We start from the raw sequence: 25,539 nt of genomic DNA, 5'->3' as shown, positions 1-25,539 counted from the left end.
AGAGACATACCTAACACATGGTAGCAGTCAGACATTCACATTTTCCCGGTATACTTTCAGTATAAAGCATACATCTCACTATCTACAACATACTAGCATTGCACTACTACAGAGACATGTGTGTTAGAAGAAGCTCTATCAATTTAAAGTACACACTTTACTATCTGGGGCCTACTCCCAGAATAACTATGCAGAGACTTATATGGACTAGGATAGAGGTACTACATCAATGAACACGCATAAAACTTATGTGTATCTAGCAGTTTAATCGGAGAGGCAGAAGTCACCATGCCAGGCCTAAGCCAAAAGAAAAGACCAACTCCTGTCATATCACTTTGATGAATGTCAAAATGTTTCTTGAGGCCTGAATGAGTATGTCAGTGACTTTCAAGAGGAACCAAATACATTCAAACAACCCTGTATGTACTGGACTACCCCTGTTCCTGTTACACGCCACATGCTTTCTAAATGTCTGTAGAAGAAGCTATTACTTTCTCCTCATTACCCAGAGCAGCGGGGTATGAAGGTGTGTGTTCAAGTGTTATCATTATGTCTGTCTGAATAAGGCATCTGTGCTTCTGCGACTGTATGCTGTAGTAGCTCTGAGATCATTTGTACATCGTTTTTAAGTAAGGGTCATCAGCAACACCACACGTCAGACATACATGAGACATGGTAGCAGTCAGACATTCAAACTTGTCAGGGTAGGTTTTCAATTTATAGCACACACCTCACTATCTATGGCCTACTAGGGATTTTCCTTTGCATAGACTTATGTTGACGAGAATACAGGTTAATACATCTGCCAACATGTTTTAAACCCTACGTTTCTCTGGCACCCTGCTTAGACAGTTAGAGATGAGAATGCCTGGCCTATACCAAAAGGAAATGCCAACTCTTGTGAGTCTCAGCGTCCTTCTAAAGACCTCAATAACTATCTCTCCTCCTTTTACAATTGACATGAGACACCTAAAGAAGCAGATAGTGATTCTCACTTTATCCTCTCAAAATATTTGTAAAAGAAGCTGTATAGATTACTTTGTGCTCACTATACAGAACAGACTCATATTGAACTCTGTATTCAAGCGCTTCTGTGATACCTACCTAGGTAAGGGATCTGTGTTTCAGCGAATGAATGCTGTAGTAGCTCTTGCAAGATTTGTGCAGCTGTATGATAAGCTACATAGTTTTTAAATTAGAGTCATGAGCTGCTCCACACTTGTCAAAATAGAGAAAGAGGTGTGGCACCGCGGCCAGGGCGAATGACACCGGACGCTGGGGGTCACGGTTTAATCCCCGGCTCCGGCGGCAGTGGTCTGCCCATCACCATGTGACTCTGGGCAATAGCTCGCTTAATCTTCCCAATGGTCCCCAGCGCCTCCAGGTAGCTGTGCGCTTTACAAATACTGGATTTACAATTTTTAAAATACATGTAGAAGTACAGACATACATGAGACATGAAAGCAACTAGAAATTCATACTTCACAGAGCACTCTCAGTTTATAGCAGACACCTAAATATCTTTGGCCTATTTAAAGTGTACCTTTCCAGAGACTCATATAGACTAAGAGCTGCACCACATGTGTCAAAATGCATGTAGAAGTAAAGACGTCCCAGAGACATGACAACAACCAGAAATGCAAACTTCACAGAGTACACTTTCAGTTTAAGCCAGTCACCTACATTTATACAGCCTACTTGAAGTGTACCTTTGCAGAGACTCATATAGACTAATATATAGATCAATACATCTGCCAACATGTTTTAAACCTCACTTTTCTTGTGCAGTTTCATTATAGAGTGACAGCTCAGAATATCAGGTCTTTGCAAAAATGAAAGTTCAACTCCTGTCATGCCACTCTTGTGAGTCTCACCATCTTTCTGAAGATGTCAATGAGTGAGTCTGTGCCTTTTTGGGGTGCAATGACACATCTAAAAAAGTCTAAAGGTGCTAGAATACCTCTGTTTCACACCACATGCTCTCAAAATTTGTGTAGAAGATAATGTATGGATTACTTTCTGCTCATTTTACAAGACAGACGTATAGTGAACTCTGTACTCATGTGCTTCTGTGATGCCTACCTAGGTAAGGGATCTGTGCTTCTGCGACTGAATGCTGTAGTAGCTCTGACAAGATTTGTGAAGCGGTATGATAAACTGCATAGTTTTTAAATTATGCTCATTAGGTGAACAACACGTCTCAAACAACACTTAGAAGTACACATATACCTGAGACATTTTCGCTCTCAGTCATTCAATCTTGACAGAGTTCACTTTCAATTTAAAGCACTCACTTCACTATCTACAGCCTACTTGAACTGTACATTTGCAGGCAGTCATATAGACTGGGATAGAAGTTAATACATTTGCCAACATGTTTTAAAGCTCACTTTTCTCTATCGCTTTCATTACAGTTGAAGCTCACAGTGTCAGGCCTACGCCAAAATGAAAGGCTAACTCCTCTCATGTCACTCTTCTGAATGTCAGCATATTCCTAAACATTCAATAACTGTGTATGTGCCTTTTAGGGGTAAGATAACACATGTAAAAAAGCCTAAAGATATTAGACTACTTCTGCTTCACACTGCACACTCTCTAAATGTTTGTGAAAGAAGCAGAATGCACCACTTTCTGCTCCTTATACGTGGTAGGCCAGAATGCAACTGAGTGTTTGAGTGCTTTTGTGACACCTACTTGCCTAACAGATATACGGTTCTGGGACTTAATGCTCTGACATGATTTGTGCAGGAGTATGAAAGACTGCATCGTTTTTAACTTAGGGTCATCAGCTGCACCACACACGTCAGACTACAAGTAAAAGTACCGACATATCTGAAACATGATACATGAAACATGATAGCAATCATACATTCAAACGTGACGGAGTATGCTTTCAGTTTAAAGCACACACCTCACTAGCTTTGGACTACTTGAAGTTGACATTTGCAGAGACGTATATGAACTAGGATAGAAGTTAATACATCTGCCAATATCATTTAAACCTCAATTTTCTGTATCCCTCTCAATAAAAAATCAGAGCTCACAATGCCAGGCCTATCCCAAAATGTAAGGCCAACTCCTGTCGTGCCACTCTTGTGAGTCTCAGCATTTTTCTAAACACCTTAGTAAATGTGTGTATACCATTTACAGGTGACACAACATATGTAAAAAAGCTTATAGGTGAAACACTATCTCACTTTCAGACCACATGCTTTCTAAATGTCTGTACAAAATCATGCACTAATCACTTTCTACTCATTACAGAGGGCAGCCAGGTATGAAGGTGTGTGTTCTACAGATTTCGTGATCCCTGCCTAGCTAAGACATCTGTGCTTTTGTGACTCAATGCTAAAGTAAGCCTCACAAGATTTGTGCAAGGAGGTGATAGCCTGTATAGTTTTTAAGTTAGGCCAATCAGCTGCACCACACATAGACTACATGTTCAAATGCAGACATACCTGAGACATGGTACAGGTCCAACTTCAAACCTGACAGAGTACACTTTCACTTTGAAGCACACATCTCACTATTTAGGGCCTACTGCCAGTTCACCTATTAAAAAAGGTATATGGACTAGAATAGAGGTTAATACATCTGGAAACATGCTTTAAACCTCACTTTTCTCTACCATTTTCATAAGAGAGAGAGAACTCGCAAAACAAGGCCTAAGCCAAAATGTAAGACTGAATCCTGTCATGCCACTCTTGTGAATGTCAGCTTGTTTCTAGAGACCTATGACTGTGTAATTGCTTTCTAGAAGCAAAATAAGATATTTAACCAAGTCTATACTCTCTTCTTAAAGAGCCCAATCTGCTTCTGTAATTTACAGGAGTCGCAATTCCAATGCGGCGCCCCACTGTAACCTCGCGTCGGATTCACGAATCCTTACAGGAGTTCAAAAACCCATTTCCAATACTAATAGTATATTTCTTTAAGAACACACCACTGCCAAACATACTACTGATTTGGGAAAAAATATTTACAAACATATAACATATGTATAACATTCCATTCTATATTTTAAATCCACAGTTTACTTTAAACCATTCCCCTATAGTGGTTCATCTTAGGTTCCATAGTAACAGTTTCTGCAACATTCAACTGTACCAGTAGGTCAGAAGTTCACCATATTTTTTAATGCAGCATTCTAGCTTCCAAATCCAAATAACAGGTGTGGTTGACTTTTGCAAAATACTAGCTGATGCAGTCTACTGTTCCTTTCAAACCTTTCGCCATAACCAATCAGAAGAATACTTGCTTCCCAAATTAACATGCAGCCTATTTTTAAGTACACAAAACTTATGAACAGCCAATGACTTATCTGCTTTTTGTTAAACAACATTTTGTCCACCATTTTAGATACCTCTTATTATACCAAGTGACCTACTCAGCTACAGACCTCTTTTGATACCTGGCGTACATCCCTTCAGAATTCTTACAGTATGGATTGTTGGACACAGCTATATTTTCTAGGGGCAAAAGGTATGCTGAACAGAGGAATTCACAAAGACCTGGGTTTGCAAAATGTGAATATTAAATGGTTTCCATAGAGAGGATTAAAGTTGCACCAATTGCTGTCTTTGGTGAAAACCTTTTTGACTTTCCAACCCTCTGATCTCATGATCTACTGAACGGTTTTTAACAAAAAGAGTGCTTTCTGGACCAAGAGCTTCCTTTTTGCTAAATTTGGTTTAATTCCATTCAGCAGTTTTGGCTGGACCGTGTCTAAACTTTCCTATGGAATTTAAGATGGAGAAAAAGCGTTTTTGGAACCCCTCCTTTTCTCGGCCGCCACTTGACGAATCACCCCTAAACTTTCAACACACCAGCTGAAGAGAGTAGGGTATTAGTTTTGAACATTTCACGAAGATTTATGAAACAACGCCAAAAATATTGCCAAATGGAAAAAAAATCTTCCTATATAAACTATATATATATATATCCAAGAATGGTGGTATTTATAGTTATAGCTGGGATTCCATGAAATAAGAGTTCTTCTGAATTTTGCTTGGTAATAACTTTTCTTGGTGATAACTTTTCAGACCTATTTCTTTTTCTACATTGTGTGATGATGCACATTTTATGGGGATCCTAAAACACTTTTACCACCAATGCATTTTCCATAGGCATTTTACCCAGGCATAATGATTTAAGGGGATTTAAATAACATTTGGTAGGAATATAGATTATGGTGTGGAAAGGATGCTTTTTGCTATTAGATGTGAATTGGTTTTGTAGTTTTGAAGTATAAGGGACAAAATCTTAGTGATATATTGGGCCATAGTATCCCACAGTACCTTTGTGGTATACCACAGTACATCACAATGACAACACACAATCCTATTGGTTAATAAAATCCCTTACAAAATAAAAAAGACAGCAATATACTTTGAATCACACTTCATTATGATGGCTGTCGGATGAGTGTTCAACCACAATTGCTTCAGGATCGAGCCCGTCCAACAAGGAGTCAAAGGTCCCAACAGCCCAATTAGGATACAATTGCCTTGCAGGTCGTCGTAAACATTCCTTTTTCTTTTGCAGCTTGTGCTGCCACCCAGAAAAGGGCTGCAGCACAAGTCACAATAGAAAAAGGGATATTTTTTAAACATCCATGCACCATGTGGTGCCTGGCACACATGGCATGGATGCTCGGGGGCACCACATGTGCCCCCCGGGTCATATTGCAAAGAGCAATGGGGGATGGGGCCCCTAGGGCCTACAAAGTCACTTTCCAACAACCTTTTTGATTGCAGCCAGACAGTCATGAAAAGGCCGTCGGAAACTGACATTCTAATCCTTATGGTGGTGCCTCTGTTGGCACCGCCCCCATTGTAAGGATTAGGCTCCAACCGCCATCCCAATGGGCACCTTGAGCCTGATGGAGGAAGCAGTCTTTCCTCCTGCCTGCTGTGCTCCAACCGCCGGAATCATCATCCAGCAGTCAGACCGCAGCCCTAGATGTCGGGTGGACCGCCACCAATAACCTGTCAGTGGCAGTCCACCCGAAATCACAATTGGGCCTTTTGTCTTTGTTCTGTGGTTTAAAGTAAAATATAGGGCTTTACTGTTGTGTAATGTTCATGGACCAATTAGGCACTTTAGCTAACTCTGTAGAGGCAGGGAAAAGTAGATTCATATATTTTAAAAAAGGATTACAGAGTACAATACTGGGGTACTTGTTGAAATGTCAAAAAAGGAATTCCTAAAGGAAAAAATACATTTAGACAAAAAGTAAGGGTGCCTCTTAAAAGAGGTTTTCTTATTTTTTTAAAGCCAAGTTATTAGGTTTAAAATAAATAGATGGTTTCCGTAGGTTGTAAAATGTACACCATCAGGGCAATGGAGTGCTGAATTGGAATATTTTATATTCAAGTGAAAAATGGAATACGTTTGCATATATTGTAGGAATGCCAACACTATCTTCTTGACATGTCTTCAAGCCTTTTCAAAACTTTACAGCATTTTTAGTAGACCACTTCCACTTTTGTCTCAGGCAAATATTTGAGAATTCAAAATGTGTGTTCGGAAACATAGATATTAGAATGAAAAATGTCTCCTTCATCTCAATTTCCAATCTAACTCCAGTTGAGTGGCCTATATCATTGCCACCACAGTGGATAACCATGAAGTGGGGATGGTCACATTCACTAACAGTGGTAAGTAGAGAGAGTAACTGATTCCATTCCTCTTTCACCAATCCATATTTTTCAACTCAATTCAAGCCTGAATCATTCTTAACACCTCCTTTCTTGGCATACTGAGTAGCGCAAAACAGGAAACTGTGCCAGCATGCCAAACTGTCACATAGACTGACAGACAAGAATGAGGAACACAGGCGTAGAAAAAAACATATATGTAATGAGTTAGATGATTGGCTATAAGGAAAGTACATTATATCAACACATTAATTTTGATAGGAGGACAATTATTGAATGAAATACTTGTTTAGGATACTAATGTAGCACAATGCTATCAAAAAGCAAGATAAGACAACAAAATAAACTAGTCTGCAGCAATGAGTTTAACAAGTCTTACAAAATCATTTGAAACACAAATGTTTGGTCACATGACAATGAAAAGTAATAGAAAACTACATCAAAAATGAAATGAAGAAGTAATACATTATGTAACTGGTTATTTACAGACCATGGGCTATAAACATAACCTAATACTGCTAAATACCACCAACAACCCTAGAGACTCTGCTGATATTTGGAAAGCTATAGATCTCTATTTCTTCAACGATATTACAGAGAAGTTGCAAATTATACAGCATCACCCCCATCTATACAGTTCTACATAAAGCAAATATAGTTCTTTGAGGAATAATGTTTAAAACAAATACAGGGAAATACATTTTGAAAAAAAGTATTGTATTCGGACAATAACTACTGTTACCAATACTTTGTTATGACTTTTCTCAAATAGATTTACCTACATTGAACACAACACCTACAAAACAATATCTGGAGCAGCAAAAATGCTAATTGTATTACTGAGAGAAGGGAAATAAATTATTGAACAGCGATAGAAAAACAATAGTATAGTAATAATATTTGTACTTTTCATTTATTTTGTTTCTATACACCCTAATTTTATTGATCAAAAGAAAAATAGAAAGACATTGACACAGAGACCCCCGTAAACGGCTGTCCATTCCAATAAGGAAAATGGTACCTATTCATGAACAATATACATTTTCGCAAGAAAAGACAAAATGATAAATATAACTGCAAGCATTATAAAATGTGTCCTCAAAAATCTGCTTCAAACACCTCCTTTCATAAGGAAAAAGACAGAGAAACCCATACAGAAACAAGGTGTATTCTCTGGATATTATTGACAACGCATTTCAAATGAAATGAAAACGCTTTATTTCCATAATGAATTGTGTCAAAATCATGGACCATTTGATTTTAATCTGTAAAATACAGAAGAAACAACTAACAAGACTAAACGTCTGTAACAAGCACTAAACTATACATTTATGAAGAGAGTTACCATCAACAGATTAATTGTGTGTTTACTGTGTTATGAAGTCTTTTATGGAAATGCAGTGGGACAGAAAAAAACAATTCAAAGAAAAAATAATACTTACAGAAGATTTTCAGGGAAAACACCTGTATATGAATGGAATTGCACTTCTATTTACATCCATTCTGAAGCTAAGGACATTTCTAATTACATATAAAATGTCATCAATACTTAAAAACATTCTATAAAACTTAGATATCTGCCCATTTAGGACCATTACTAACCTCATAGGGCATTCTTTAGGTTACATGAGAATTCACTTGTGTGACACCCTTTTCCATCCTATCAAAATGTTCCACATACATCATTCAATGGTAGAAAATCTTGTGAGCACATTATACTCCATCATTCAAAAATCCATGATTGCAATTGGAAGAACTAAATTATGCTCTACTTAACTCTAATCCATCACAAGCCAACAATTTTATGGACTGGGCGTGGTTACGCTTGGCAGCATAATGGCTGCATTTTGAGACAGCTCCGGGCCCTCCAACCCAAACTCATCAATCCGCCACAATTATCCACGCCCCGAGGTTAGGGACTGCCACCGAAAGCGACTGTGACGCTGCCGACCCGCTTTCCAGCCCTGCTGAATTTGGGCTGATGGAGGGCTGCCTGCCATGGCCAGGGGCCTTCCCACACCCTGAGTCTGTGTCGTGACTGCGCTGAAGTGCAGGCGTGCCACAAATCTACATTGCGGCTTGCGGCCTGGTCCACAAGGTCTCGAACGGCTTGCAGCAGCTACGAAGGTGATCTCTCCTCTTCCTGGGAGTCTGCAGTGCCTACCTCCTGTGCAATGAGTCCGGTTGCCCTGGGGGGAGAATCGGTGCAATTCGTGCCACCCTGAAACTCTATAATCGCTCCCTCCATCAGACGGACAGGAGGAGACAGTAGATCTTGAGGGATCGGGCAGCCAGAACTACCCGACAGTGGTGTGACCAGACCCCGTGGGACCTGAGAGGGAGGTTTCGTTCTTGACCAGCAGTGCCTCCGGCTTCTTGGGGGTGATGAACTCACTATCAGTGTGGGGCCCGGTCCCCATTTGATCGAGGCAAGACATCCTGTAAAAGGGTTGGCAGGGGCCCCCACAGCAGAGAGTGATACCCCTGAACTTACCCTGAGGGACATCATGGAGGAGATTGCGGGTCTGCACACCTCCATGGAGCAACACACTCACGCCATCACAGTAGAAATGACTTTAATCAGGGCAGATCTCACCAAAACGCATGAAAAAGTCAAGCAGCTGGAAATAACAACGCAAAGTCTAGTAGATGATGTTTCGCAACTCCAAAACAAAGTTCAGGTCCACCAAACCTTTAAAAAACTTCCGGAAGACAATCTGGATGATTACGAGGGGTGCTCTCGGCAGAACAATGTTCGCATCCTAGGTGTTCCGGAGAAGTCGGAGGGGCAGATGCCAGACTTGTTTGAAAGACCTTGTGCTCAATCACCTCAACCCGAGGGCCTCTCAAAGTTCTTTGTAGTTGAGAGGGCCCACAGAGTCCCAGGGGGTGCCCAATGCCTGCCCCCCCCCCTTCGTCCAATTTTGGAAAGACTCCTGAACTTCAGAGACCTGGGTGTGATATTACATAATGCCAGGAGCTCACCACCGCTCAAGTATGAGAATTCCACTGTTACCCTTTTCACGGATTTCACACAGGCCATGCAGAAGCAGCGGCGGGCGTTTTTGGCTGTCAAAAAGACTCTGAGAGACAGAGAGATGAAATACACTATGCTCTTCCCCGATAGATTGCGGTTCCAGGCGAATGGAAAGGCTTGGTTCTTCGCACATCCGGAGGCAGTGGCCGATTGGCTGGAGGGCTGGAGAGATGCCGGGGAGCATAACCCATGCTGATTCTTGCACTGAGTGGCACCACTTGCCATGTCGGACCCTGTTTTGATTAGACCCACTCTGGTGTTCCTTTGAATGCTGATTACTCTGGCCCCGGGCTCTGCTGGTGGCGCTTCTGTGCAGAACTGTGCACGCTGGGTTCAATGACTCCTTATTCTCGGCTGTTGAATTCTGGTGGTCTCCCATTCGTGGACTAATTTTTAGTTTTTCCTTCCTTTCTTTTAGGGGATGGGTGGAGGGTTCGACTACTGTTTGGATTTTTCAGGGGCGACAGGCACTCTGCACAGTTTGTTCAATGGGCTGGTTAACGCCCAGGGTGCAGGGGGGCAGGGAGGGGGGTGTTGGATTGGGGGTTGGGGGCAATGGGTTGTTAGTTGTTGTTTCATCGGCTTCACTGATTAATATGGCTTTAGGAGATGGTCTCGCATATGACCCGCCATCACGGTTATGCACTGGGACAAAAGCTTCACCCTAATAAGTTGGAATGTGAATGGGCTGGGGAAAAGGCACTATTGTCCTGCAATATATAAGGCGGCACTCCCTAGATGTAGTCTTCCTCCAGGAGTCACATCTTATCGGTAATATGTGTAAAGCTCTAAATAGATGGGGGCAAAGGCTCCTGGCACATTCGAGCTTCACCTCTGGGTCTAGTGGAGTGAGAATCATGGCTAAATACTCCTTCCCCTTTTCGTCTCAGTTTTCGCACACTGATGAAAGTGGGAGGTGTGTCGCAACCAAGAGACAATTGGAGGGAAGGGCTTTGACTTTGGTGTCAGTGTGTGTCCCGCCTGGGCTGCAATGTCAGACGTTTGCGGATCTGGACACTCAGCTTCTCTCCCTACCAGAGGGCCTGCTGCTGGTGGGAGGCGACTTCAATGCTGTTGCAGCCAATACACTGGACTGCCAACCCCTGTGCGATGGGCCCCTCAAGTAGTTGTCTTCCTGGAGACGTTCAGCCTCTCGGACACTTGGAGGGCGTTTCACCCCGGGGACTTGCAATACACCTTTTTCCTGGGTGCTCATCGTAGCACCTCTCGTATTGACTATTGACTCCTGCCCGCCTCTCAACTCATGCACATACATGAGGTTCAACACCTTGCATATGGCATATCTGACCACACCCCGGTGTGGGCCAGGCTGGTTCTAGGGGACTGACGAATTGACATGGTGGCGCCCATCAATCCCTGGTATTTGTGAAACCCAATGTTCACAAAGACCTGTTGAAGGCAATTGACTGTTACTTCCAGGAGAACCTTTGCTCTGTTGATTCCCCCAAAACACTTTGGGAAGCGTTCAAATCAGTTATTAGAGGGACAGCCCTCTCTCTCATAGCAGGAGTTAGGAAGGGAAACTCCACAGAGCTTGAAGTAGTTGAACAAGAGATCCTCTGGTTAGAGGCAGAAAATGGGAGGGGGACACCCCAGAAACATTGTACCTTTTTGCAACTGAAAACAGATGAATATAAAGCCATTGTCACAGATCGGGCCAAAACCTGGGGGAGGGAGAGAGATGGTAGAGTGTATGAATGGGGCAACAAAGTGGGGAAATTATTGCCTGATTGGACAAGGAAAGGGCCAAACGGCTGGTGCCAGAACTGACAGCTGACTCGGGTGTAAAGTTCACAGATCCCGTTCATATTGCCGCTGAGTTCATTGCACACTACAGAGCCGTATATCGGGCACAGTCATCCCTATGGGCCTGCTGACTTCCTCCGAGACATCCAGCTTCCAGTACTCTCTGAGGAGCACAGGAGTTTTTTAGATAGCGACTTTACGAACAATGAGATCAAGCAGGCAATCAGGCAGCTCCGACTGGAAAAGGCAATGGACCCCAATGGATTACCCATTGAGCTCTATAAACTGTGTCCTGACAAGCTTGCCCCGCACCTGAGGGCTATGTTTGAGGAGAGTAGGAGGGAGGGAGAATTGCCGCATGACCAACGACTAGTGACGATAGTAGTCGTCCTTAAGGAGGTAAAACCTAGAGACAGATGTGCTTCCTATCGAGCCATCCCGCCGCTCAATGCAGAACCGAATATCCTCACCAAACTTTTGATCGCGAGTGATTAGTGCCTTGGTACACCGGGACCAGTCAGGCTTTATGCCCCAATGCAATTCTGCCCTGAATGTGCAGAGAGTGCATGGAGTGATAGGACGGGCTTGTCCTTAAATGCCTCCATGGCGTTTGATAATATCGAGTGGCCCTACCTTTTTGCCGTCCGACTCCTCTATTCCGCACCCCTGGCGCAGGTGATAGTTAACAACAAACGGTCTGACTCCTTTACTCTTAGTCGGGGTACCAGAGAGGGGGACCAGCTGTCACTCCTGCTCTTCGCCCTATTCTTGCAGCATCTCACCTCCTGGATCTGGCACGACTCAGCCATACGTGGATTGCGGTGGTCGGCAGAGTGGGAGGATCGTATCTCGTTTTCCGTGGATGACATTCCCCTTTACTTGACCTCCTCCAAGAAGTCTCTCATATGTGTTTTAGACATCTTTACAGCTTTCGGTAGGTTTTCAGGCTTACTATCAACTGGAATAAATCCTTCTTAGCACACTGAGTGACGAGGCTCCAGCTCTCCCCAGAGGTTGTCCAATACAGGTGGTGGCAGATGGGTTTCGCTACTTGGGGATGTTGGTCACCGCAGATCCCAAGCTCTGTTATGAAAATAACCTGTTCCTGCCCCTATAGCACCTGTGTCGTGATGTCACCAACTGGAGAGTGCTCTCTCTCTCACTGCTTGGCCGGCCACGGTATTTCAAAGACATTGAAGATTTACAGAAGCAGTTGTTATGGGATAGGAGACCTAGAATAGCACTTCATAAACTAGTCCTCAACTGGTACGACGCAGTATCAACCCACCTTGCTGACATCAACCAGGGCATGTACCGTGCACCGGGAGATCCGGGCTATGCCATGGACAAGTGGCTGCTGCTGGATGGAACATACAATACAGCCCTATATGTGAATCCCAAAAAACTCCCCTTAACTGGCCCCACCATGCACTCGGCTCAGGTCTAGCATTCCGTAAACAAGGGTTTAGGTTGGGACCGAAAGCTGACACTAGCTACCCCACTATGTGATTCAGAGCAGCTTGGTAGTGCATACTCCTCCAAGGGTTTCGATAAATGGGACCTTATTGGTATCTCTTGAATTGGCGATCTCTGGGTGAAGGGTGATGTGATTAGCTTTGACCAGTTATAACAACAGTATGAGATCGCGGGTACTGACTACTTACGCTACCTGCAGACATGCCCTAATCACGACCTTAAAGAAGGGCTCCTCCCTCCCCGAATGCTCCCCACTGGAAGACAGGTTGATGGATGGGCTGCTTCCACAGAAAACCATCTCACTAGCCTGCAAAAAGCTAGTCAATAACACACCTGACCCCGAGTTACATTGCATGAGTCTTGGGAGAGGGACGGCTTGCTGCTTGACGATGAGGAGTGGAGAGAGGCAGTGGCCTCGCCTCCGGAGGTTGCAATCTCTGCACATCTTCGCCTGGTGCAATTGAAAATTCTTCACAGAATCTACATCACCGGGCCCCAGCTAGTCCACATGGGACGAGGAGAGAGTGCAGATTGCGAATGACAATGTGGGCAGGTCGCCACCCTCATGCATATTCTCTGGGAGTGTGAGCAGGTACAAAGATATTGGCGGGGTATTCATGTAGTCATGAGAGAAGTCCTTCTTAAAGATATTCGCCCAGAGGTTAAGAGATGTTTGCTCAATGTGGGAGCCCACTGACTTGACGGGGGCAGAGAGATTGTGGGTCACTCTGGGAGCTGCTGTCGCTAAGAGAGACATTGTCCAGCTGCTGGGGGACCTCACCCCCTACTCTTGCCATGTGGAAGGCAAATCTCGATTGGTGCATGTTGGAAAAGACAGTCGACGTGGCAAGAGGCTGCCCCCAAAAGCGGTCTTGTGTGTGGGTCAAATGGAACACTTACAGGGGAGATATATGTGTAGCACCGACAGATACCATCGATGATGAGCCTGTATCCCCTTAACCGTTCTCCATACCCAAGTGCTGTATTACTGTAATTGACTAATAATCCCAAATTAAATGCCACGTTAATTGATGTCTTGTATACTTTCCATGTGAAAAGCTGTTTGTCTTGATTCTGTTAAAAAAAAAAAGATCATTTAAAAAAACCTATTTTCTGGACTATATCTAATCTAAATACTTTGATGCACTCTCTCAGAACAATAATTGTCCACAGGAGGCCTTTACTCAGAATGCATCAAAAAATATAATAGTGGACTTAGCCTATTACAAAATGGATATTCCTGAGTTTCAAGAAACAATTACTAAAATCCTTAATAAGATTTGCATTTTTTACCGAAGAACAAGCCCATTACTAGAAGCAAGTAAAAATTAGAGACCTTGAGAACTTGAAAAAAACAAAAATGAGGAGGACTTGGCATGGAGAAATCTAACTCTCTTTCTATTTACAGAAGAGAGGTACAATCTCAGCGAATTCTATGTAATCTGCAACTACTGCCTTTGAAAATTAGACAATAACTTCATGCCTTTATGTGGCATTCATAACAATTTGAAAATATATCCAATCCCTTCAGAACAACAGCAACTGAATTTACATAATAGTACTTTAATTTAAATGGTGCCTCTTTCCAAACCATTGTTAGAATGCAACCAAAATCTGGAAAATTTCAGCTATATAAAATAGTACATGCACTGAAAGGAACAGTTGTTTTTCTCCCATTAGATTTCAACAAAAATATAATCACATTTGGAATTGTACGTAAAATAGAAAAACCTTCAATGGTTGTAGTCAATGGAGTACCTGCAAAAGACAAATAGGTTTAGCAAGAATTAATTCGGAAAGCACTACTGGCCACATGCATCATTGTAGGATCTTGCGATTCCTAAATTGCGAAAAATAAGGAATCGCAATTTAAGAATTGCAAAATCCTATGCATCAAGAAATCTCAATTTTTTTTACGATTTCTTAATTTTCTGTATTTGCGATTCCTTAATTGCGAATCGCAATTAAGGAATGGCATTACATTGATTCCTATGGGCCTAGAGGCCCATAGGAATCAATGGAAAGGCATTAGCTTTTTGCGAATTTTATTTTGCGAAACACAATTTGTTGATGCATTTCAAGGGTGCTGAGGGGGGTCCAAAGGACCCCCCCTGCACCCTTGAAATGTTTTTTAAGTGCATGTTTCACACACACATGTCCAAAGGACATGTGTGTGTGTAACATGACACTTTCAAAAATGCTTTTTTGAGTTTTTTTGAAAGATTTCACAAATTAACACGAGGGTCAACCTCGTGTTAATTTGCTCCTCCTATTTGCAAATTCGCATTTCTTAAAACATTCATGCATTGCATTTAAGGAATCGCACAAATGTGATTCCTTAAATGCAATCTCATTTTTAGGATTTTCAAAAAATTGAGGTTTTTCAAAAATTGTTTCATGCATACCAAAAAGTGATTTTGGAATCGCAAACGGCTGAATTTTCCGATTAGCACCGTTTGCGACCCCAAAATCGTTTGATGCATATGGCCGTACATTACCTACAGAAAAACAACATATACTATAAATATTTTGAGATTGCAAACTACATTGCGCTAAATACTTTACATTAAAAAAAGAAACTCAAAGAGGACATTTTGAACAGATTACCCAGGAACAAACTGAACAAATGTATGAGCATTACAGGATGCACCCAGTACACTTGAGGTACATGATGGGTGATGCTTGAGAGCTGTATCTGATGAAGGAAGCTAAAGGAGAGCTTGTTAGTGTCTAGAAAAAAAATCCTAGAAGCAAGATAATATCCACATTTATTCCCCACTGGAAAATGTGGATGATGTGATGATCACTGAGTCCAAATTTTAGCATATGAGTACTGAACTACAAGATTATAATCATTGGCTCAACATTATTCAAAAAGGGTATGGCATAGGTTGCTCTTTCCCACGTTAAAAAACTTACAGGACTGTATATATTCTATTTCACACACATTAATGTAGACAGTAGCTGTGTAGCAGAATATCATCATTTGTGAAACAGATAGGCTCCTCGTCTTGGTTAATATCCCATTTTGTTGAAACCTAAAATGAATTTAAAAAGAAAATTGAAACAAACTGCAATGCCAAAGAGGTAATTGAAGTGCCTAAATAAAAAACAGAAGCCACGAAAATGGAAATGACAGGACTTCAGTTTGAAAATCAGAATGATATAAATTGCTACAGCAATGTCATTTTTTATCTTTTAATGTACCTGCCATCTGTCAAAGAAATAATCCACCAGCATATGTTAACCGTTCTGCAAAACCTTGGTAAATCTTCATGAAAACTTTCTGTCACATAGCCACATATGTCACTTAATAAGTGCCATACGAGATACGGTAGAAATGTGTAGAGGTGCTATTCAATTTTCTATCAGTGAACAACAAGATGGTCAAGAATTCTGTATGGCTGTTCTAGAAATGATAGCTACGGAAACTCACAGAGTTGTGTCCTCTTTTTTATAATCTACTCTTGGGAACATGAATGCTTCCATTGTCTACATTCAAGCTCCACTGTTACACAATTTTAAAGATTAGTATATCTACTGTTAGACCTGTCAGACTTAGGGTGCTCGTCCCCCAAACGTTTGATTACTTACCTTCATTTTTTTCAGAAATTCTTCCTTGTTGTCCTCTGTGGACCCTGCTGCTGACGAGTGCTAAAGTGCTTATGATTACTACTCTAAACATGGTTAAATTGGTTTACACTAGGTTGGCATATTTAATTTGCTTATAAGTCCCTTGTAGAGTAGTATATCATATACCCAGGGCCTGTAAATTAAATGCTACTACTGGGGCTGCATACTATATTGTACCACACACTTAAGTAGCCCCTTTAAACATGTCCCAGGTCTGCTATTGCAGCCTGAATGCAATTGTAAACTGCCAATTCGACTTGGCAATATGACCACCTTGCCAAGCCTTAAACTCCCCTTTTATTACATTGAAGTAATTGCTACGGTTTGTCCTAGGTAAACCAGAGGCATGTTGCCTTGTAAATAAAAGGTTGGATATTTACTTCAAAGTTTTACATATCCTGTTATTGGAAAATTCTTACATTTTCACCACTGTGAGGCCTACCATTTCCTAGGATACCATTGAGTTGCCTTATTACATTTAATAAGTGCTAAATTGTTCTTTAATCCTATGCCTCAAAATGGCAAAAGACTTTGGGCCATATTATGAATTTGGCAGTCCTCCAGCGGCACCACCATTGCGCCATCAGCTGGTGGTCCACCAAAGCTGTGGTCCACTGGCATCCGGGTCGGGTGGGTTTTCCATCAGCGGTCTGATAGCGCTGGTCTGTTATGCTCATGAGAGAGCATAATATGCAGACCGCAGACATGAGAGTGCTGACTGAATGTTCCTATGTGGTATGGCATTCATGGGAGTGCAAATCCAGGGGGGCATATGTTGTGCTCCCTGCATGTACTCACAGGCCCAGGAGAGGCAGTGGGCCATGTTAGGGTCCAATTGGATGCCTCTCTGATACCCTTTTCATGGTGATCTCACAGCCATGAAAAGGGTGGTGAAAAGGCAACTCAGAATATTCTCGGTGGTGCTGCACCGGCACAGCCAGCATATTGCTGTTCCTGACCGCTGCGTGACCGTCATGGGATCCTGGATGCCTGGCAGAAGGAGTGGTCATGTAGCAGTCCGACTGCCACACATGTAATACCGTGGGCGGCCCCGCATTGTGGCGGTGGTGGGGCTGCCACTGTGAGGGTCGTAATCAGATCCTTTATCACTTTGTAGCTTGGCGTGGATGACACTGCTCTAATCCAATGTCTTAAAACTTTGCATGAAAAACAGACATTTGAGGTGGGCAGATTTAGAGTGCCGCTAGTCATAGGGTACTCTATATAGGAGCTGCTTTCCACCTAAACATAGGAACTAGCCACAGTTCCTTGCTCCCTTTTTTGTATAAGTTACATAGCACACTAAGCTTGAAAGGGTATTGTGTTGACTTATACTGAACAAAGCTCTACCTCACTGAAGAACTCATACCAAAAGTGAAACATGTGTCAGCGGTTGCTTTGATTAATTCTAGGTTGGCTTGGATCCAATTTTACCAATCCAAAGCTGAAATACTGTGCCTGGAGTGGTGAAAGGCTTTTGTCATTTTTCAGCTCGGCACTAGCTAATCTCTATCTAGTCTAACTTGTGTGTGTGTGTGTGTATATTTGTGCTCCATTGAAGTCACGCACTGTACTATTGACTTCTGGGAACTGTAGTCTTTCAAATCAGATCGCAAGTGGAAGACTTTAATTCTGTATCAGAGGCAGCTGCACTCCAAGTATGGGGTGGAACCAAGGAGGTACAAATAAGGGTGGGACTCTAAATCTCGACGTCAAGGCAGCTGAAGAAGACTGTGAAGTCGAAATGAATCATGCCAAACTTTATCATTAAAGTGGTCTTCCATTTCATCCCCGCTGTGTCCTTTTGGTTTCTTAAACAGAAGATACCGTTTGCTGATATGTTAACGCACGTGGGCCAGTAGCGTGCGAAAAGGACCCATTTTGAAAGAGTCCGAGGGAATATCTGGCAAAAGTTTGTTTTTTCCAGGTGGTTTGGTTTTTCCCCGGACCGCCTCAGAAACCGGCCAAGCAGGTGGTTGTTTGCTAAGAGCAACCCGGATCTGACGGGGGAGCGTGGGCACTGTTCTGCCGCTCCGTGACCCTGTTGGCATAGGTGATGGAGGCAAAGCGATGGGGACTTGAGGAGGACCGAAACTAACATCTACATCGGACTTAATTAGAGTTTTAGTGCCCACCTCTACAAGGCATAAGCCGGATCTATTTTGGGGGAACTTGTGCTCCAATGAAGTCACGCACTATCCTATTGACTTCTGGAAACTGTAGTCTTTCAAATCAGATCGCAAGTAGAAGAAGTTTGTTTTTTCCAGGTGGTTTGGTTTTTCCCCAGACCGCCTCAGAAACTGTACAAAAACCAGTCAAATTCAGCAGTTATAGTTATCTGAGTTAACTATAACTTACGCCCCTGCAAGTCACTGCACATGATCTCACATATAATGTCACTCATTACATGGTCAGTGACATCACTCATGATATCTCAAATGACATCACTGATGACATCATCCATAGAACCATTCACACAGTAGGTGTGGGTATAGAGTGGTAGAGAAAGAAGGCATGGCCTCCGAAGTCTTCATACCAATAGTCCTCGAGCTAAAACTACTGAATTTATTTACACAAAATCACAAATAGCACGCTTTCTGGGCCAACATCTAGCTTTCAGTACAATTTGGTGTAATTCTGTTCAGCGGTTCAGGCTGTAGTTGTTTTAAAAAAATGAAAAATCCCTGTAGACATAACATGGGGAAATTGCGTTTTGGGGCCCCCCTTTTCTCTGCCCTCGCTTGATGGATCACACTGAAACTTTTAACACAGCAGCGGAACCAAAACAGGGACTTTTTGGGAAATTTTATTACAATTCGTCAAGAGGCCCCAAAGTTATTGACAAAACAAAAAACACCAATGAAAACATTGTTCCTAACTATAACTGCCTAGGTAATATACACACATATATATATTGAAAAAGAGACGTTACAGGTGGTTAGGTGTACATTAAAAATGTCTTTATATCATAAAAGAAAAAAAAAGGAAATTCACAGAAAAACCCTATTGCTTAACCCCTTCCGTGCTGATGACGGCCCCCAGCCGTCATGGCACACAGTGCTCGTGTGCTGATGACGGCTGTGGGCCGTCATGACCACGCCCGCGATCGGAATGTCCAGCACAGGAGCGGAATTCCGGCCGCGGGCAAGGGGTTAAAGGAATGTTATAGTTCGGTGTACATATGTGAGTCAAACCTTATGTTTTAATCATAAAACACACTTACATTCACCAGTTATAGTTCACAGATCTAACTATAACATCACTCATGACATTTTCAATTGCATCAGGTTTTTTCCTATTCAATTTTAGCATATTATGTACTATGCCCTAAACTACTGCTAATATTTTCTTTTTCATTTTAAAATACAATTTTCTTTCATAAATTACGCTAAGAATGGTGCAATATTTGTTAACAATTTTTGTTAGCAAACAACAATAACATTTTAGCTATAAAATAAAACATATTTTTTTCATGCTCCATTTTAAATCTGCTGATCTATTCTGAAGTCTAATGCCTGGCCCACGCGGTCCCCTCTCTTCAACAGAGTTGGATGTGAAATTTGTTGTGTTTTATTGCGTTCATTATATATAAGATGACATCACTCGTTATTGACACAAGATATTTACTATTATGCTCTTCAAACTACACTATCATGGGTCCATAAGTGGTTGACTTTTGGTTTTCCTAACTTTTTATGAATCCACAAACCCTTCATGGCAGAACCGTGAATTGGCTTTGCCTTCAAGAACACATCCAAAGAACACTTCTGATTGGTTGAAAGCAGTCTTCATCTTTTTTTCAGGAAGTTCCCACCCTAGCTTACCCATTTGAGTGTGTCACTAACTAGGGAACAGTTGTGTGGTTAGGCCTTCCATATTTTTTTTCAGCAAATGTATTTGCACTTCAACAACCACCATTAAAATGCCTTCCAGAGAGGATAAGGAACATAAGGAGGAGGCAGAAGCCCAGGAATAGCCCCCCCTCACAAGAAGATATCTTGGGTGTGAGGAATTTTTCACCATCAAAAAGAAAAAAGATGGTGGCCAAGTTTGTGCCAGGCATACTATGCCAGAAAAAACGTTTGCATGGCAAGGGAAGAAATACTCCGTAGGCCTGGGCAGTGAACTTCGCTTTGTTTGCGGAGTGTGTGGAGTTTTCTGCACTTCGCACTCCGTGGAGCTCGCGGAGTGCGGAAAACTCTGCTTCCTGATGTGCAGTGGAGTTTTTTTCCCACTCGCGATCGCAAACAGTAAGTTCGCTATCGCAAATGGTAAATTTGTGAGCACGAGCTGCCGCTCGGTAGAATTTCACCTGAGCGGCAGGAATACCAGCACAAACTGCAGTTCGCACTGCACTCCGCCACTCACTGAACTTTGCGGAGTTTTTTTGTGACTTCGCGGATTTCCATGTAGCAAAACTCTGCAAACTACACCCAGCTTGGTGCCAAACCATCTCACATAAGGTGTGCCAATAAAGGATTCCACTGCTACAAAAGATGGTAGCATACTGCTCTTTCTGAAGCAAAGGTGTAAGCGTTTGGGGAGATGTCTGTGCCTTGTTTAATGAAGGCAGCAGTGAAAAAGGGAGTCAGAACTTGGGGTTTGTAAACTCTAAAAAAATAATCTTCTAACACTACGTTTTACAAGATTTTCATTTAGAGTTTGCAACACCCACGTTCTGACTCCCTTTTTCATCCTGGTTGATAAAATGCCCAAAAAATTTAAAAAATATAACATAAATTGTAAACCTCTAGAAAAATAAGCATTGGAAATGCAATAGGTCTCGCATTAGAAAAGTTAGAGTTATTGGTCTTGTAAATGACAAATATTTTATTTATGTGTTGATTTTTAAAATAGCTAAATTGATAGCTTTGTCATTTACAATGCCAATAGTTATAACTTTCGCGAATGTGACACCTATAGCATTTGTAATGCAACATGTTTTGTATTTACATGACATAGATGGCAGCTCTGGTCGTTAGGCCACATCTCTAGAGAGATGTACGAAGTACTGAGGAAGACAAGATAAACTGCACTTCAATAATGATGTTGAAATTAAGTTAGTACCTCTTTGATTGTTTTACTGCAAAATTGTGAAAATGATGAGACTCTAGTTCAGAACAGTTCGAATTTAGCTGTAGGACAAGGCAACCCAAGAAGTGCCAGTGCAAAGTGTTGGAAGTAACTGTGGCCAAGCATCTACTGTAAACAGAGGCCACGTTGTCAGTAAACTTGGGAAAATATGTAGCCTGGCCCAACATTAAAAGTGTTGCAGTCACTGGGTGTAGGCCATTAAAACAAGCAGGAATGAAAATAGAGATTACGCAGAGAAAAAAATGAAAATAAAGGGGTATCTCTAGTAGTAGGAGGAGGGGACTCTAGAATGAGAGAAAAATTTTGCAAAAAAGTTTAAAAGGTAAATGGAGAGGGTCAGTTTAAATAAAAAGGGCTGTAGGAATCCTCTTGGGTAAATTAAAAATGAAAACGTACTCTGCATTTTAAATAACATGCATTTGTAACACACGGACAGAGGGAGAGAGGACGTGAGAGCAAAGCAAATGGGCAGCCTGTGAAAATGTATGGCCCGATGAAGGAGATAAGGTATGCGTGGTGTGGGGATGTTGTGAGGGCTGGAAGGAAGGGGCCCCAGAAGAGAGACTCCGGATGCGAGGGGCTGCATGTTTTTATAAGTAAATGTGCGCTGATGCATTTGGAGCACGGAAGTGAAATGCAGACACCTCCAGTATTAAACGTTTAGTAAAGTGGGCGGTCAAAGGGAAGAGATGAAAAAAGTGTATCTTAACAAAACTGACTCCGAGATGGAAGGCTAGTTCCGCCGCCAGTTGTGAATAAGTGCAACGAAGACTTGGGGGTGAGAGACAGAGGCTTTTTTTAAGTAGCAGGCGGAAGCAGGGATGCCAGGAAGCAAACAGGGAAAGGCTGTGTGTGTGTTTGTGTGAGACGGCAAAGCGACAGGCTAAATAAACAAGCAATGCTGCCACCATTGCCAGAAGGCCATGTTACATGTACCACGTCATACAGGAGCTAGATGCTGTACAACATGCTAACATTTTTTTTAAATGAGAAGCAATGATGCAACTGATGTTTCAGCATCAGAGAGCATAAAAGGAGGCACGGCCTGGCGGCCGTGAAACTGAAAGTACGGCCGGCCGGCCGTGAATAATTTGGGGATGAGAAATGCGCTGGGAGGAGAAATGCAGAGCGCACGCTGAGAAGCTTGTGGGAGGGAGGCTGGGCTGCCTTTGAAGTGGTAATGCGAGGCAGGCAGGCGGCTGGTGGCATTGTGCACGCGCCTTTTAGGGCTTGCGCTTGCGCAATGACCTAAAAAGCGCACATGCACTGCATGGAATCCCCAGTGGTTAAACTCTGGATAAGCCACTACAGAGCTTCGCCAGCTATGCGCAAGCGCATCCGCAGGCGAGCCCTAAAAAGGTTCTTTTTAGAACGGTTCAAAGATAGAAAGTCTACATGTTATTTGTTAGTGTGTTAATGTCTGTGAATGTGAACATTTTGTTTCTGACACAAAATGTTTGTGCTTGGGTGTACATGTTTCTAAGTGGTTGTGTGTGTGTGTGGTGCATGTGTGTGCAGTAGTAAAAACTATATTGTGCCAGAAGGTCATAAAAATGCAAAAAACTCATATTTTTCAGCATTCAGCAGTAAGAGCATGTCACAATAATTGGGAATCACAGTTTGCAGATGTAAAATAAATTAAGGGAAAAAAGACTTTTCAGATAAAGAGCATAGTGACATAGCTACATGTATGTATGCAATACATCTTTAAATGAAGACATACTATAATGAAACACCCACTAAGGTTGAAAATACAGTTGCTAATCAAGTTTATTTAGGGAATTACATGAAGTAAAAATAAAGAAAACCTTATTGTATATTTTCACACCTAAGTACCAGGACATCAAATCTAAATAGATTATATACCCAAATGCATGTGTCTATTCAGTACACAGTATGATGAAAATATATTACAGCGCAATACCTGCTAAGTTAAAAAATACAGTTGCAATACAAATTGATTTAAACCATTACTTGAAAAAAAATGAAACTAATGAAGATGTTATTATAAATTTGCACACCTGGGGATCAGAACATTGAAACTGAGTAAGTTGAGTGTTCAAGGATCACAAAAATCTCAGTTTAGGGTCTGCTATGTGCTCCTACAATTATAGTAATTAGAGCTAAATTCTTGAACAACACTTGGGAAAAGACCAGGAACCAGTTATGACCACTATGTGAATAAACTGGAGTGTACTACCTTCCAGCAGCTAAGGATTGGAGGCCAACCTGTCCGCCTTCAGGGGCAGCAATAGGATGGAACTTTCTTATTTAAACTAGATAGTAGACTAGCGTCTCAAGGGCCTGGGAGGCCATGGTATTTAAGGATACGGGGTTAAATGGGATCTAAAGAAAACCTACATATGCTGGTCTGTCCTTTGGAGATTATTAATGTACATAGATTGTATTGTATTGTAAAGGGTGCTTATAGAGCGCACTGACACCATGGGTTTCCTGGCGCTGGATGGATATAGAGAGTACAGAAGAACTAGCCAGATTGAGGGAAGAGCCAGGTTTTTAAAGACTTACGAAAAAGAGTCAGAGAATTAGAGACTTTAAGAGAAGAGGGAAAAGAATTCCAAAGCTTGGGGGCCAGGTATGCAAATCTCCGGCCTCCAGATCTACAGAGCTTGTAAGAGGGGACAGTGAGAAGGTGAAGATGAGAGGATCTCAGATTCCGGGGCGGGCAATAGGGTATAATCAGAGATTTCACAAACGCGGGACAAGGCCCGGTTAGTGATTTGAAAATAAGACAGCCGATCTTGAAAGTCGACCTGGCGGTGACGGGGAGCCAATGGAGTTTGACAAGGAGGGGCCTGGCGGATTGCCACTTCGGGATCCCTAGGGCCAATCTCGCCGCTTGATTTTGCACCACTTGCAGTCTGGCCACCGATGTTTTAGGCAGACCGTGGTAGATCGCGTTAGAAAAATCTAAGCGGGAGAGGACGAGAGCCATGATGACCTGCAGGAGGGCATCAGGTGTAAAGAGGGATGCCACTTTCCTGATCCTGCGCAGTTACATAGTCTGACAGGGTGCCTATCAATACATGTGCAAAGTAAAAATTAAAAAATCAACTGAAACCCAAACATTTAGCATAAATTATTAAGATTGATGAGGAGAAACCTAAATTATATGGACTGAGCGGCAAAAAAAGGTATTGGCTGATGGTAAATACTATACTACTCGAGGAATCAGTTGTGAAGATTCTATGAGCCATCAGAAATCTATCAATGCCAAAAATGAGGCACGAGGGGCGTATCCTTTTGCATCAAAGGCAGAAGTAGAATGGGCAGAAAAACATAAAGTGATCAATGTCCACACACTTATGCCTGCACAAATTACAATCTGTCATCAGAAAAAGATCTTGAGACCTTATACTGGTGAAGTTTCTTAACGGCAAGATGTCAAAGCGAAATTTGATATATATTCTTTTCACCAAAGGGGGGTAATCTCATCGAGGTAGCCCTCGAATTTAGGAGCATGTTTGCAGATCAGGAATTGGAGTGAGAAAGAACCTAAATTAGGTGACTGGTGCCACTGGGCCACTAAAATGTTCCAATATGCTTTCTTTAGGATATTCTTGGAGTTAGGAGTGATTCATTTGGGAGAGGTGTAAAAAGACGGCAAACCCAGTTTTGCTAACCAACCCATGAGATGTGTGAGCAAATGTCTGTGGACCTGGATGAATGTGCATGTCTAGGTGCATGTGTGAAAGAGTGTATGGTTTCTTATGGGTGTATATATGTTTGTGATGTTGTGTATACCTTCCTTGGCGCCAGGACGCCCCTTTGCTGGGGCAGCTGTGCGCGGTACAAAAACCGTTAACATAACATAACATAACATGTCCATGTGTATGGTTATAGTAGTAGTAG

This window comes from Lissotriton helveticus, chromosome 2_1, assembly GCF_964261635.1.
Source record: "Lissotriton helveticus chromosome 2_1, aLisHel1.1, whole genome shotgun sequence".
Lineage (NCBI taxonomy): Eukaryota > Metazoa > Chordata > Amphibia > Caudata > Salamandridae > Lissotriton > Lissotriton helveticus.
Note: the sequence above shows the minus strand (reverse complement) of the source record.